A 15,128-nucleotide genomic window follows, 5' to 3' on the forward strand; every position below is an offset into this window, starting at 1 on the left:
TGTTTGTTTTTGATGTCTTGATTCTTAATTTTTTTCATATATTTGTGTATTAGCCCTCTATTGTATGTGGAGTTGTGAAAATTATTTCTCACTGTGAAAGCTATCGTTTTGCCTTATCATGTCAAGGACCTTGTGAGGAAACCAACAGGCCACATTGGAACTCATGGGACATGTCTGAGCAGTTAGCAATATTATGCATGAGTGTGCCCGGGAAGTAAAAGCCCAGGATATATGGTTCTAAGGATCTCATGGTGTTATTCAGCATATCCCGATTCTTGCCTTCATGGTTATCATATCAGTCATATTCTATGGGATGAATAATGCAGTTTGATACATTTCTAGTAAATTAAATTTAAGTCAATTAGAAGGAGGATGTCGAGAGGTATATCGATGGGTAGCATCTGATTAGAGTTAAGAAAAAAATAAAATGTTGAGACAGAGGTGATGAAAAGACCCTAATGGTGTGTGGTTTTCCCTTTTTCTCTTGCCCTAGAAAGTTAAGTTTCACACCGCTCACTGGCACTAGAGAATTAAGTTTTAGTCCCTCAGATAGAAAAGCCAAATTGAATGATATTTCTTTGACTCTGACTCAGTTTCTGAGTAGCTGAAAGCTCACCCTCACAGCAGCACTACTGACAGTGTCCTTTGCCTTACAGAAGTTCTCAGAGCTGCTGTGGTGGTATACAGCAGGCAACAATTAGTGCTCAACAGATTGACCCTTCAGAGGCATCATTCCTGGTAGGGCCCTACCTGGTATGGCAGCGGAGTCACTGGCTGTGGAAACCCAGTGCTCCTTCTGTAATTTCTCTCACGACTAACTCATTTCTTCCCTAATAACAGCTTTGGGTGTTTTCCACTGCTTGTGTGTTTATCTCATAAAAATATTTCATCTATGGGACACCCATGCAGCTGTGGTTTTCTCAATCACAAATACAGCCTTTTACATGGGCAAACTAACTTTAAATTTCAGATCAAATTCAAAGTCAGGTAGTTGCCCCTAGAGACAAATTCATATGAGGGCATTTTCCCAGGTATTGTTTGTTTGTGAGTTAAATGTCAAATTGAAGCAAATTGGTTAGACATATCTTTCTCAATAATTGACTTTTGCACATAGTCCCAATCTTAGGCCAAATGTTTAGCCAACCGGTTACTTACTACATAGGAACATTCACCATCTTGGAACTGCATGAAAGGACCCTACATGGTCCTTGGCCTGACATTTATTATATTCATAGCCTGAGAGAAACTTTGGAGAAGTGTTTGTCCAAAAAATGAACCTTACACTTTTACAGAGTTTGGCTTTGTGGGAGCAGAGAAAGAAGAGCAGAGAGAGGCAGCACAGCAGAGAGCAGAGGCAACAGAGCAGATAAGTTTCAGCAGGACACACACAGAGAGATGGAGAGAGCAAAGAGAAGTGGCCAGAGCTAATTAGAGAGAAGCAGGGGGATTTTACAGAGTTTTGTTTTTTTTTCCTGAATGAAGTCAAGATAAACTTAACATAGGAACACATCTGTGCTTCTGGTTTTCCCCTCAGATAAAAAAGATGTAATTATTAGATAAAAAACTTTTCCTAAAATATCACCATATTCATGGATTTTCTCACATACCCTGATGTGGTGTATGCTGGTCCCACAAGTCAGCAGCCATATAGGGAAGGAACATGCATAGGTCCAAACTAGTCGCTCTGAATGTGGTTGACAGTTGCATGACTGGGGCAGACTGAGGGGCCACTGGGTGTGCCACTAGAATTTGTCCCTGCTGCTTGTCCTGGCTTTTTGGAAACCTATTCTCTATGGAATCATAATTGCTCAGCCTAGATAGAGAGGGCAGGGGCTTGAACCTTCCCAAAAGCAATGTGCCTTACCCTCTCTGTGGAGTGGATGGGAGGCAGAGGTTTAAGTGGAAGGTATGCGAGGAGGCGAGGGAGTGGGAACTTGGATTGATATCTATAATAAAAACGATAGTTTGTTTTATTTTTAAGAAAAATAAAAATAAAATAAAAAGAAGCTTTTCAGTTTCATTATGGAAAATTTAATGTCTAAGGGACCTTGCTAATGATATTCTGTTTAGAAAACTGCTTAAAGTGCCAATGTTTTAAAGGTTATTCCCTACTTTCTCTACTAAGACGTACAGTGTGTCTGATTCTATGATTTGGTTTCTGCCTCAACTCACCTATAAATTGTGCCATGTGATAAATATGAATCTATTTACTTAATTCTACATGCTGAAATATGATTAGACCAACCCCACTTATTGAAGAGGCTTCTTTTCTTTATTGTATATTTATGGTTTCTTTATAAATATCAGTTATACATATGTGTGTGGCTATATGCCTGGGTCTTTGATTCAATACTGTTTATTAACATGTCTGTATTCATTACTGTGGCTCTGTAATAGAGTTTGATGTCAGGGATGGTAATGCCTCCAGAAGTTCCTTTACTGTATAGGTTTGTTTTGGCAATCCTGGGCTTTTTTTTGTTTTTCCATATATAGTTGATTATTATTCTCTCAAGGTCTGTGAAGAATTTTGAAAGGGCACCCTCTCCTTTATTGCTTAGAGTCTTTGCTGGGGTCATCCTTGTGGATTCCTGGGAAATTCTCTAGTGTCAGGTTTCTTGCTAGCCCCTTTATCGTTCCCTCAATCAAGGTATCTCTTTCTTTGCTCTCCATCTGTCCTTGCTCCATCTTGACTACCCTATTCTCTCAAGTTCTCCTCCAAGCTTTCCTTCTCTCCTCATCTTCACCTCTGCCCTCACTCCACCCTCATGCTCCAATTTTGCCAGGTGATGTTGTTTATTTGCCCTTTCCAGGTGGATCTATGTGTGTTGTTCTTAGGGTTCATCTTGTTACTTAGCCTTTCTAGGATCATGATATAGGTGCAATATCCTTTGCTTTACAGCTAGTACCCACTTATGTGTGAGTACATACCATGTTCATCTTTCTGGGTCTTGGATACCTCATGCAGGAAGTTTTCTTCTCAGTCCATCCATTTGCATGTAAATTTCAAGATGTCATTTTTTTTTACCACTGAGTAGTACTCTAATGTGTAAATGTGATACATTTTCGAAGAAATGTGACACATTTTTCTCAGTTGAGGTGTATCCAGGTTGTTTCAGGTTCTGTCTATTAGAGATAAAAATGAGTCTGCTTCTTCTCAGAGGAAAAACAGGCAAAAGTAAATGTTGGAGGAAATGATTGAGGGAAAAGTTCACAGAAAGCTACTACATAGAAAGCTACAAGGAAATTATAAGACCATGAAGACAGGTAGAAAGATAAAAACCAAGAAAAAGCTCAAGGTTGGAGCAATCACACTTAAAGTGTTAAAAAGGCAAGGAAAACAAATAAGTCTATCCTGTCATTGGGACGCAAGGTGGTAGTCACAGCAAAGTCTAAATTATACTTCAAAGCGGGGTGTTTGTGGCACATGCCTTTAATCCCAGCACTTGGGAGGCAGAGGCAGGCAGATCTCTGTGAGTTTGAGGCCAGCCTGGTCTACAAGATCTAGTTTCAGGACAGGGTCCAAAGCTGCATATAAACCCTGTCTTGACAAACCAAAAGAATAAGAAGTTAAATTATACTTTAGATTATGCACTGACAATGTCCTCCCTACATGCAGACTGTCGGCATGAAGTCACTTTGTTACATGGTCTAACATCAAGAAGAAATAATAAACAAGGTATCTGATGATCTTCACCAGTTTTTCTCAGTACAACGAAACAAATAAAATGCTACTGTGTGAATCCTCACATCATTAAATAAATGAACCTGTTCTCTGCAGAAAGAGACACATGTTAAAAACAGAACTTGGTGACTGGTTAGGTCCTCAAACGAGGGCTGGAGACCACATCTCCCTTACCTCAGTGATTCATTACATCTTACCCTCTGCTGCTTATTAGAATGGAGATAACAACCGACAGAGCAATGGTCAGTCATGATTCAGGGAATGGTGAAGGACATTCTCAGTCTATAACATGAAATTTAGGCACACAGTAGCCTAAGAAGACACAGCTGCACGAACAGTTACAAAGGACATGGCCTGAGAAAAATAATTTGGATTTAAGAAGTTAAACATTCATAAATATAATTTAGACTTAAAATGCAAGCTTACACAGAATTTTGAAATAGTTAATTAAGAATATATGAGGCAGAATAGCCAGAGTATCCAGTTCTCAAGAATTGTAGGGATTTCATTCAGAACTATCTTTCAGTTATGGGAACCGCAGTCCTTTGGTGTACTAGATTAGGAACATGTCTAACATTGAATTTCTAGCTCATAATATTTGACTTAGGGTGTTATGTGCATAGGAGGCATATTAGTCCTTCCATGCAACTGAAAATCCCACAGAGGTCTTTATCATTATTTTTTCATATTATGTTATAAAAGATGCCAATTTACTTATCTTGAAGACAGATTAGTTATATTTGTCAAATCCATTTTATTCACTTAAGCTCAATGAGGCGAATGGGAATATTCCTGGGACTGTGGAAATGTAAGACATGTATAAGGCTGGGGTCCTGTTGTCTAGATCCTCTCAGCAGCTCTGCAGACAAAAGCTCACAGATGTGTCTCCCATCCCCCACCCACATATGGAATCCATTGCTTTAAAAATTGGAGGAAATTAACCCTAGAACTTTTATTCTATTTGAGATATGTGGTGGTACCTTCTTCAAATGAGTATCATATATCTGTTTTCGTCTATTTCAGAAATGCTTCTTTTAAATCTTGTTTGATGAGTTCCTTTAGAGGCATACAGTGGGAATCACTCTGCCCATTTATAATTTCCTTATCAGTTTGCATGAAGGACTTTCCTGAAGTTTAGGGACACTAACACTGTCACCTTCATATTTTTTCTTTCTTTTTTTTTCATTCCAGAGATGTTCCCTACAGGAGAGAGTGTGGAGTGTTAATTTGTAGTTCTCTCAAAATTTCAAAGTACAAATAACTACATGTTGAGATGAAATAGCTTTCACTTGTGCTTTTTCAACACTTTCCACTCGGTAATCTAAGTAGCAACCCTAACATCTTTGTGAACCTTGCCAGGAAAAACAAGGTGGAGGTCATGATTAGCTTTATAGGACTGCGATCTCTGTTTGAGTTCAGCCTTCCTTTCCCCCCATTTCTACTTTGGCTTGTTTGAGTACAATAGCCCAGCATTGTACTGGGTAACTTGATTGCTAGGCAGACCAGTGGAACACAACAGGGTTGAAACTCAGCATTTTTAAACTCCCCCATTTTCCTGAGTATCAGTGTAACCAAGCCAGGAGTGAATGTTCGCCTGATTTCTGAGGCTCTGCAGATGGTGAGTGTGCAAGTAGCAGGTAAATAGTGTTTCGTGATGCTTTTAAAGCAAATCCTCAAGACAAAATCCAGGATCGAGAGGCATATAACTTTCTCCCTGACACAAAAGCTCAGAAGAGATGGATGGCTGTACGGTAAGTATGTCTCTGCTCAGCAGCTCTTCTCGATTTCTTCTCTCAAGGTTGTATATTTATGTTGCTTATCTTTACTTCTCTGCTTCTCATGGTCTTTCCTGAGGAGTTTATTACTATGGCTATTTGCTGTCTATGTTTCTTCTGAGAGTTATGATTGAGTCTTTACTTATATTGCTAACACATTGTACGCTTCCCTCCATTTTGCTCTGGCCCACTAATTTTTTGAGGACATATATCCTCAAACAACTGATGATTTTCATCACTGAGGATGCCATTGTGACAGGTGAAAATTGTAGCTCGCTGATACCCTGTCTTTTTATAAGTTTTTTTTTATAAATCAAGGAATCTTGGAATAATTATATGTGGAAACCCCAACATAAGTAACGAAATTAATAAAGCCCTCATTAAGAGCTTAGTACTAAAGAATTCCCAAAATATGTACTTTGACAGGAGAATGTACCAAGACTCATGGAATGTGCTTAAGTTTGGATTTTAATTTTAGAAATTAACACTCATATGAGTACTTATTTTCCTGAGAACCCCTGTAAATCTGATACAAATAAGATGGCTTTGATCATGTTTCTCACTGTTGCTCAGCACCCAGAAAAGGTGCATAAACAAATTTTAAATGAGGCATCACAATGCAGTGAGTACAGAAGAACTAGCACTGCAAAAGAGAAAGTCCTTCGTTTGGTGTTTTAGTCTATAACATTGATATATTCAAAATCTAGTGACATACCGTGTTGATATCACTTCTGTCCCTTTGAATTTTTGTGAGCTTTAGGGTTAGTTTCTCTGTTGGTAATTATTCGCCTGAAAATGAATCATATTTTCTCCAACTCAAGACAGTTGGACTCCTTCATTTCCTAATTTATGGCCCTTTGCTTTACTACTTTTTAATTTTTATACTCTGGTTAATGCTATAGGGCTACATTTGATATGTATATAAGATGTGAAAGCATTGTGTTATACGTTATTTTAGAGGAAATACTTGGAAATTATCCATCATTAGAATACTATTTTCTGAAAAGATTATTATACCTAGCATTTCATATGTTAGCCTGTTATTCATGATTTGTATTAGTAAGGGATTTTTAATTTGTCAAAATGCCTTCTTGCACTGCTTGAGAGACTCATGTGGTATCTAACTTTGTATTCACTAATGTAAAGTATCAACTATATTGGTTTCAGGGTGGGGGTGTTTTTTGTCTTGTTTTTTTTCTCTTTTTTTTTAATTTATTGGATTTTTTGAAACTACCAATCCCCCTCCCGCTCCCTCCATATATCCTCCCACCCCACCCACCTCCAATCCTCGGAAAGGGTAAGGCACATTGCTCCATGGAAGGTCCAAACCCTTCCCCACTATATCCAGGCTGAGCAAGGTATACATCCAAAGGTAATATGTTCCCCAAAAGACAGTACATGCAGTAGACAAATCCTGACACCCCCGCCAGTGGACCCCCTGTCTGCCCCAGTCATGCAACCGTCAACCACATTCAGAGAGATCAGTTTGGTCCTATGCCTGTTTCCTCCCAGTCCTGCTGAGTTGCTGAGCTCCCATTAGCTCAGGTAGACTGTTTCAGTGGTTGAGCTTATTATGGTCTTGACCTCTTTGCTCATGTTCACATTACTCCCACTCTTAAACTGGACTTTGGGAACTCAGTCCAAAGTGGGTCTCTGCCTCTGTTTACATCAGTTGCCCTATGAAGGTTCTATGATGATATTTAAGACATTCATTAGTCTGACTACAGAGCAAATCAAAACCAGGACCCCTCTCCTCTATTGCTTAGGGTCTTGGTTCGAGTCAACCTTGTGGACTCCTGGGGATTTCTCTAGAGCCAGGTTTCTGCTAACCCTATAATGGCTCTCTCAATCATGATATCTCTTTCCTTACTTTCATCTCTGTCCTTCCTCCATCTCGACTATCACATTCCCTCAAGTTATCCTCAACCCTCTGCTTCTCCAAGGAAGGGGAATTTTTTACATCACTGAACATATGGAAGATGGAGGTGTGGTCATAGTATATAATCTTTGGGTGTTCTTATGAAATTGGTTTACTTGTTTTTTGCCATATGTTATATGCACATGGGAAATAAAACAGAACATTTTACCAACCGTAAGCCTCAGTTATGAATATTTCTTGAGCCTTCTGTAAGGGATATTTTGTAGATGTAGTCATTCAGACTGGACTCCTCAGCTTTTAATTCTGATTGATTATGGTTTTCTATAATGATGTCTCTTGGAAAATCAAATAAGGGATAATGCTTGTTAATTAATGTGGTGGTTGTACGTCTTCTTCCAAGTTCTATAATTTCATTAACCCTGGATAGTTGGCTAGGTTTCCAGTTGAAGTCATCATTTACCTCATATACAGTTGGTTATATGACCAGCAAGAAGGCTGTTAGTTATCACCAACACATACCATCCTCTGGTGTGTCTATAGGGTTATTTTCTGTACTGGTCTTTATTATGCTTTGTAGGTAGTTGAGAATGCGTAAGAGTACTGGTTGCTTCTTCCTTGGAAACTTGCATTGTACAACATGGTACATAGAGATCTATTCATGAGAGAGGGGCATTCAATGTCTTGCTATAGGTTCCATTGCCTCTGTTTTTTTTTAACATTTTTTATTGAGAAAAAAAAAACAAATTTCCTCCTCCTCCCAGCCTCCCATTTCCCTCCCCCTCCTCCCACCCTTCTCCCCCTCCTCCCAAACTTCTCCCCCTCTCCCCACTCTTCTCCCCCTCCCTCTCCAGCCCAAAGAGCAGTCAGATTTCCCAGTCCAGTAGTAAGTCCTAGGTCCTCCCCCCTCCGTCCATTTCTAGGAAGGTGAACATCCAAACTGGCTAGGCTCCCACAAAGCCAGCACATTATGTAGGTTCAAAACCCATGCCATTGTCCTTGGGTTCGCATCAGCCCTCATTATTCGCCATGCTCAGAGAGTCCAGTTTTATCCCATGCTTTTTCAGTCACAGTTCAGCTGGCCTTGGTGAGCTCCCAATAGATCAGATCCACTGTCTCAGTGGGTGGGTGCTCCCCTCGTGGTCCCGACTTCTTTGCTCATGTTCTCCCTCCTTCTGCTCCTCATCGGGACCATGGGAGCTCAGTCCAGTGCTCCATGTGGGTCTCTGTCTCTGTCTCCATCCATCACCAGATGAAGGTTCTATGATGATATGCAAGATATTCATCTGTATTGCTATAGGATAGGGTCATTTCAGGTTCCCCATCCTCAGCTGCCCAAGGAACTAACTGGGGACCTCAGCTTGGGCACCTGGGAGCCCCTCTAGGGTCAGGTCTCTTGCCAACCCTAAAGTGGTTCCCTTAACTAAGAATTGTGGTTCCGTGCTCCCCTGTCCAACCTTCCTTTACCCCAATCCTCCTGCTTTCCAAAGGCCCGACCTTTTTCCCTTCTAACTTTTCTCTCCCCATCTCCCCTTACCCCCAACCCACCCCACCCCAAGATCCCAATTTTCTCCCCGGCAATTTTGTCTACTTCCCTTAGCCAAGAGGATAACTATATGTTTTTCCTTGGGTTCCCCTTCTTATTTAGCTTCTTTAGATTCACCTATTGTAGACTCCGTGACCCTTATTTATGGCTAGAAACCAATTGTGAGTGAGTACATCCCATGTTCATCTTTTTGGGTCTGGGATACCTCACTCAGGATAGTGTTTTCTATTTCCATCCATTTGCATGCAAAATTCGAGAAGTCATTGTTTTTTACTGCTGAGTAGTACTCTAATGTGTAGATATTCCATACTTTCTTCATCCATTCTTCCATTGAAGGGCATCTAGGTTGTTTCCAGGTTCTGGCTATTACAAATAATACTGCTCTGAACATAGTTGACCAAATGCTCTTGTCATGTGATAGGGCATCTCTTGGGTATATTCCCAGGAGTGGTATTGCTGGGTCCAGGGGTAAGTTGATCCCGAATTTCCTGAGAAACTGAAACACCGATTTCCAAAGTGGTTGCACAAGATTGCATTCCCACCAGCAATGGATGAGGGTACCCCTTCCTTCACAGCCTCTCCAGCAAAGGTTATCCTTGGTGTTTTTGACTTTAGCCATTCTGACAGGTGTAAGATGATATCTCAAAGTTGTTTTGATTTGCATTTCCCTGATTGCTAAGGAGGTTGAGCATGACCTTAAGTGTCTTTTGGCCATTTGAAATTCTTCTATTGAGAATTCTCTGTTCACATCAGTGCCCCATTTTTAATTGGGTTAATTAGCATTTTAAAGTCTAGTTTCTTGAGTTCTCTATATATTTTGGAGATCAGACCTTTGTCTGTTGCGGGGTTGGTGAAGATCTTCTCCCAGTCAGTAGGTTGCCTTTTTGTCTTAGTGACAGTGTCCTTTGCTTTACAGAAGCTTCTCAGTTTTAGTAGGTCCCATTTATTCAATGTTGCCCTTAATGTCTGTGCTTCTGGGGTTATACATAGGAAGCGATCTCCTGTGCCCATCTGTTGTAGGTATTTCCCACTTTCTCTTCTATCCTTTTCAGTGTGTTCGGGATGATATTGAGGTCTTTAATCAATTTGGACTTGAGTTTTGTGCACGGTGAGAGATATGGGTCTATTTTCATTCTTCTACAGGTTGACATCCAGTTGTGCTAGCACCATTTGTTGAAGATGCTTTCTTTCTTCCATTGTATACTTTTAGCTCCTTTATCAAAAATGAGGTGTTCATAGGATTGTGGGTTAAAATTTGGGTCTTCTATATGATTCCATTGGTCAACTTCTCTGTTTTTATGCCAGTACCACACTGTTTTCATTACTGTAGCTCTGTAATAGAGTTTGAAGTCAGGGATGGTAATGCCTCCAGAAGATCCTTTATTGTATAGGATTGGTTTGGCTATCCTGGGTTTTTTGTTTTTTCATATAAAGTTGATTATTGTCCTCTCAAGATCTGTGAAGAATTTTGATGGGACCTTGATGGGGATTGTATTGAATCTATAAATTGCCTTTGGTAGAATTGCCATTTTTACTATGTTGATCCTCGCAATCCAAGATCAAGGGAGCTCCATCCATTTTTTGGTATCCTCTTCAATTTCTTTCTTCAATGCCTTAAAGTTCTTGTCAAATAGATCTTTCACTTCTTTAGTTAGATTTACCCCAAGATATTTTATGCTGTTTGTGGCTATCGTGAATGGTGAAGCTTCTCTGATTGCCCTCTCTGCTTCCATATCGTTTGTGTATAAGAGGGCGACTGATTTTTTGGAGTTGATCTTGTATCCTGCCACATTACTAAAGCTGTTTATCAGCTGTAAAAGTTCTTTGGTGGAGTTTTGGGGGTTGCTTAAGTACACTATCATATCATCTGCGAATAACAAAAGTTTCACTTCTTCCTTTCCAATTCAAATCCCCTTGATCCCATTATTTAGTCTTATTGCTATTGCTAGAACTTCAAGTACTATATTGAAGAGGTATGGCGAGAGTGGACATCCTTGTCGTATTCCTGAGTTAAGCGGGTTGGCTTTGAGTTTCTCTCCGTTTAATTTGATGTTAGCTGTCGGCTTGCTGTATATAGCTTTTATTATATTTAGGTATGACCCTTGTATCCCTATTCTCTCCAAGACTTTTAACATAAATGGATGTTGAATTTTGTCGAATGCTTTTTCAGCATCTAATGAGATGATCATATGGTTATTTTCTTTCAGTTTATTTATATGCTGGATTACATTGATAGATTTTCGTATGTTGAACCAGCCCTGCATTTCAGAAATGAAGCCTACTTGATCATAATGGATAATTTTTTTGGATGTGTTCTTGGTTTCGGTTTGCCAGTATTTTGTTGAGGATTTTTGCGTCGATGGTCATGAGTGAGATTGGCCTGTAATTCTCTTTCCTGGTTGAGTCTTTGTGTGGTTTTGGTATCAGAGTAACTGTAGCTTCATAAAAGGAAATAGGTAATGACCCTTCTATTTCTATATTGTGGAATACATTAAGGAGTATAGGTATTAGCTCTTCTTGGAAGTTCTGGTAGAATTCCGCATTGAAACCATCTGGTCCTGGGCTTTTTTTGGTAGAAAGGTTTTTGATAACAGCTTCTAATTCTTCGCGACCAAAAAGTCTGTTTAGATTGTTCACCTTGTCCCGATGTAACTTTGGTATATGGTATTTATCTTAAAAAGTGTCCATTTCTTTACATTTTCCAGTTTTGTGGCATACGGGCTTTTGTAATAAGATCTGATGATTCTCTGAATTTCCTCTGTGTTTGTGGTTATGGCCCCCTTTTCATTTCTGGTCTTATTAATTTGCGTATTCTCTCTCTGCCGTTTGACTAGTTTGGATAGGGGTTTATCAATCTTGTTGATTTTCTCCAGGAACCAGCTTTTTGTTTCATTGATTTTTTGCATTGTTTTCTGTGTTTCTGTTTTGTTGATTTCCGCCCTCAGTTTAATTATTTCCAGTCTTCTACTCCTCTTAGGTGAGTCTGCTTCTTTTTTTCTAGAGCTTTCAGGGGGCTGTTAAGTCTTCAATATGAGCTTTCTCTGTTTTCTTTAAGTGGGCACTTAATGCTATGAACTTTCCTCTTAGCACTGTTTTCATAGTGTCCCATAAGTTCGAGTATGTTGTTTCTTTATTTTCATTGAATTCAAGGAAGACTTTAATTTCTTTCTTTATTTCTTCCTTAATCCAGGTATGGTTCAGTAGTTGACTGTTCAGTTTCCATGAGTTTGTAGGCTTTCTGGGGGTAGCATTGTTGTTGGATTCTAACTTTAATCCATGGTGATCTGATAAGATGCAGGTGGTTACTAATATTTTTTTGTAACTGTGGAAGTTAGCTTTGCTACCGAGTATGTGGTCAATTTTCGAGAAGGTTCCATGAGCTGCAGAGAAGAAGGTATATTCTTTCCTCTTTGGGTGCAATAATCTCTAGATGTCTGTTAAGTCCATTTGCTTCATTACCTCCATTAATTCTCTAATTTCTCTGTTAGGTTTCTGTTTGATTGACCTGTCCATTGGTGAGAGAGGAGTGTTGAAGTCTCCTAATATTAGTGTGTGTGGTTTGATGGCTGCCTTGAGTTTTAGTAATGTTTCTTTTACATACATGGGCGCTTTTATATTAGGGGCATAGATATTCAGGACTGAGACTTCATCCTGATGAATTGTTCCTGTTATGAGTATAAAATGTCCCTCTCCATCTCTTCTGATTGATTTAAGTTTGAAGTCAACTTTGTTAGAGATTAGTATGGCCACACCTGCTTGTTTCTTAGGTCCATTTGCTTGATAAGCCTTTTCCCAGCCCTTTACTCTGAGTAGGTGCCTGTCTTTGTGGTTGAGGTGTGTTTCTTGTAGACAGCAGAATGTTGGATCCTGTTTTCGTATCCAATCTGTTAGCCTGTGCCTTTTAATAGGTGAGTTGAGCCCATTGACATTAAGTGATATTAATGACCAGTGGTTGTTAACTCCGGTCACTTTTTTAGTAGTAGGGTTTGTGTGTTTCCCTTCTTTGAGTTGTGCTGGTGAAAGGTCTCTAGATGACTGAGTTATTGTGGGCATTGTTGGACTCCTTGGTTAGTGATTTTCCTTCTATTATTTTCTGTAAGGCTGGATTTGTGGCTACGTATTGTTTAAATTTGTTTTTATCCTGGAAAATTTTGTTTTCTCCATTTATAGTGAACGAAAGCTTGGCTGGATATAGTAGTCTGGGCTTGCATCCATGATCTCTTAGTTTTTGCAGTACATCTATCCAGGACCTTCTGGCTTTCATGGTTTCCATAGAGAAGTCGGGTGTAAGTCTGATAGGTTTACCTTTATATGTAACTTGGCCTTTTTCCTTTTCGGCTCTTAATATTCTTTCTTTATTCTGTATATTTTGTGTTTTGATTAATATATGGCGAGGGGATGTTCTTTTTTTGATCCAGCCTATTTGGTGTTCTGTATGCTTCTTGAACCTTCATAGGTACCTCTTTCTTCAGGCTGGGAAAGTTTTCTTCTATAATTTTATTAAGTATACTTTCTGGACCGTTGAGCTGCACTTCTTCTCCTTCTTCTACTCCAATTATTCTTAGGTTTGGTCTTTTTATTGTGTCCCAGATTTCCTGAATGTTTTGTGATCAGAATTTGTTGGTTTTGCTGTTTTCTTTGATCAGTGTGTTTATTTTCTCTATGCTATCTTCAGTGTCTGATATTCTCTCTTCTATCTCTTGTAATCTGTTGTTAGTACTTTTCTCTGTCGTTCCTGTTTGTTTGCCCAGATTTTCCATCTCCATTCTTCCCTCAGTTTGTGCTTTCTTCATTGCTTCCATTTCATTCTTCATGTCTTGAACCGCTTCCCTAACCTGTTTGATTGCTTTTTCTTGTTTCTCTTGGTTTTCTTGCATGTCTTTGAGCGATTTATTCATTTCCTCTACCTTTTTGTTTGTAATCTCTAATTGTTTATGGCAGTTTTTCACCTCCTGTTTAAGGTCCTCTATTATTTTCATATAGTTCACTTTTGAGTCGATTTCTTCTATTTCTTCAGGAGTAGGGTGTACAATTCTTCTTATTTCAGGATCCCTGGGTTCTGGTGGTGTCATGTTGCCTTTCAGGTTGTTGGAGGAATTCTTGCATTGGAGTTTCCCATCTCTTCCTTCAAATGTAGCCAGGAGAGGCCTGGTGTCTTGGTCCAGTCTTTGCTGTGATTGACTCTCTGGGTATATCTCTTCAGTGTAGAAGCAGGAACCGTTCCCATCCCAATGGGATTACTCAGCAACTAAACAGGGCCACTGGTAGCCCAATGATCCAGGGCCAACAGGATGAATGGAGCAAGGGGGGTGGGGTGGTATCCAGGAGTGTGCAGGAAGCCTGTCCGGTAGGCAGGCACTCACCGCTCTGGGTGGGTAGCCTTAGTTTAGGAGCTTAAAACTGTACTTGAGCACTGGTCCTAGCATACAGCAGGGCAGGGTTGGGGAGGGGTGCTGGGGGGGCTGGGTTGTGCGAAAGAAAGACAGCCCTGCAGAAGGAGCTGGGGGAGGGAGGCTTGTGCTCTCTTCCTGGACAGTCCGCCCCTGGATAGCACACACTCACCCGTCCTGATGGGATTCCTCAGCAACTAAACAGGGCTGCCAGTAGCCCAATGATCCAGGGCCAACAGCATGAATGGAGCAAGGGAGGGGGGGTGGTATCCAGGAGCATGCAGGAAGCCTGGCGCCAGAGCTGAAGGTGCCCAGGCTCACTTACAGGGGACCCTGAGGCCTGCCCGGTAGGCAGGCACTCACCACTCTGGGTGGGTAGCCTTAGTATAGGAGCTTAAAACTGTTCTTGAGCACTGGTCCTAGCATACAGCAGGGCAGTGTTGGGGAGGGGTGCTGGGGGGGGTGGGTCGTGCGAAAGAAAGACAGCCCTGCAGAAGGAGCTGAGGGAGGGGGGTTTGTGCTCTCTTCCTAGACAGTCAGCCCCTGGATAGCACACACTCACCCGTCCTGATGGGATTCCTCAGCAACTAAACAGGGCCACCGGTAGCCCAATGATCCAGGGCCAACAGGATCCATTGTCTCTGTTTTTGAAGTAGTTATTGGCTTCATTAATAAATGTTTCCATTTCAAATCTAAGAAACAATTAAGGGAAATTGCAAAAGTCTATAATTGTTTTGCTACATCTTGGACAACTCTGATCAATAACTAAAGATAGTTATTCCCTTGTCTGTTTTGGCATTGTTTTTTTGTAAAATTTGAATCTTACAAGAAGCATTGTCAGCAAAGATGAGATAATTTT

General features: G+C 40.3%; 1 pseudogene; it reads left to right on the plus strand.

Annotated features, from left to right (window-relative positions):
* LOC121464657 overlaps positions 1-15,128 on the plus strand; it is a 210,245-nt pseudogene that overhangs the window by 55,561 nt on the left and 139,556 nt on the right.

The sequence above is a fragment of the Microtus oregoni genome, unplaced genomic scaffold (assembly GCF_018167655.1).
Source record: "Microtus oregoni isolate MIOR12 unplaced genomic scaffold, Mior012 000029F_ref0000214, whole genome shotgun sequence".
Lineage (NCBI taxonomy): Eukaryota > Metazoa > Chordata > Mammalia > Rodentia > Cricetidae > Microtus > Microtus oregoni.